The 1,582-nt window shown below is 41.2% G+C and overlaps 1 long non-coding RNA gene across 1 annotated transcript in view; it reads right to left on the bottom strand.

Annotated features, from left to right (window-relative positions):
- LOC103377525 (uncharacterized) overlaps positions 1 to 928 on the bottom strand; it is a 2,535-nt gene extending 1,607 nt beyond the window's left edge. The window contains exon 1 of the long non-coding RNA XR_521425.3: positions 430 to 928. This is a non-coding gene — a long non-coding RNA (uncharacterized LOC103377525). The remainder of the gene's footprint in view (positions 1 to 429) is intronic.
- Between the last annotated feature and the right edge of the window lie 654 nt (positions 929 to 1,582).

Raw genomic sequence — 1,582 nt, 5'->3', positions numbered from 1 at the left:
TACACTACAGTACAGTACACTATAGTACAGTACACTACAGCAGTGACGTACCGTGTATTTCTCACCTAGACCTTCAGGGGCGTCCTGCCCGAGTAAATCCATATCTTAATGACGTCACGGGGTCTATAAAAACCAGCTAACCGTTTTAACATTACATACCAACATTAACAGTTTATCTATCCGTAATTAACATTGGTAATAACAACAACGTCTTTCGTAATTTTATTCTGGACAGTGGGAATCGTCATTTGCGAACGTATCTGTAACGTAATTTTGACCAGACGAAACGACAGAAATGTTGTATAACGCCATAACGACGTCATTACTAAAACGACACTAAGCACGATTTAGCTTTAGCCGTACATAAAAAATAACCAAATAATATTAGTATTATTAACAAATTAAGAATTGTAAACTAATTTGTCTCACCAACTCTCCTGGTTCGTTGTTCACCAAATCCCTCCTCCTCTTGAGATGAGTTCAGTGACGCTGTTGTACAGATTATCCGTGAGCTCCAGTTCTAACAACTAGTTTGACTTTTCTTTCTCCTTCCAAGCTAACGACCAATGTCCAGCCTGTCCTTTCGTATTTATGGAATAAGTTTTAACTCGCTTCAGGCTGAGAATGTTCTCGGTGGACGCAGAGAAAAGTTCATCTTCAAGTCGCGGGAGTTGCTGGGTGAAGTTCGGTAGATCAAAGGCTGTGAGTTCTCTGACCAACCAATCAAATCACTCAAATCGCCAATACAAGCCTTGATATGCCAGTTTGATGCCATGACCTGATTGGTTAATGAAACCATCTTGTTGCTATTCATTTTATACTTCCAGCGCCAGCACTTCTGATTGTGAAGGCCTTAGGGCAGATTTAGTTGACCCTGGCAACACGAGGCTGAGATATGATTGGATAAAAAACTCCAAATACAAAATATGAATAACGAGAACAGAATACTCTGGATTTTATATATAAAATACATATATATGTATTATATATATATGTATTATATATGTATATATATATACACACACAGAGAGAGAGAGAGAGAGAGAGATACAGTAGATAGGTAGATTAGTCAGAGAAGGCTGTGCTGGCCTTGATGGTCGGCCATTGAAGTACAGTGCAGTACAAGTACAGTACAGTACAATACACTACAGTACAGAGCTTTGATCTCACACCTGTTGTCACAGGGTCACAGGTTTGAATCTCCCTCACTGTAGTGTGTTGAGCCAGCTCTAAAACACACTCACACACACACACACATCCTGGCTGTGTCACGTTGACCTGCAGTTCCACTTGGTTTGTGCTTCCACTGACTCCAGTCTTTGTCAGCAGCTTTTCTTCAGTTTTTGAACAGCAAACCCAAATGTGATGATCACATGACACTGCATTCAAAACCACACTGCTGTTTAAAACAGTTCCAGAAGAACCGGGTGAAAACACCTGATAATAGAGCGGTGCTGAAGGCCGGTGAGAAACCTCTGGGTGGAATCAAGCCGTGACGCTCTAACAACGCCACTCAATCACTGCTGCCGCGCTGCTGGGAATTTATAACAGCCACACTATTGGACTCAGAGATGAAAAAGCA

Source organism: Cynoglossus semilaevis, chromosome 3 (assembly GCF_000523025.1).
Source record: "Cynoglossus semilaevis isolate Cse_v1.0 chromosome 3, Cse_v1.0, whole genome shotgun sequence".
Classification (NCBI taxonomy): Eukaryota; Metazoa; Chordata; class Actinopteri; order Pleuronectiformes; family Cynoglossidae; genus Cynoglossus; species Cynoglossus semilaevis.
The sequence above is the reverse complement of the archived record's forward strand: the minus strand, read 5'-3'. Positions and strand labels throughout refer to the sequence as shown.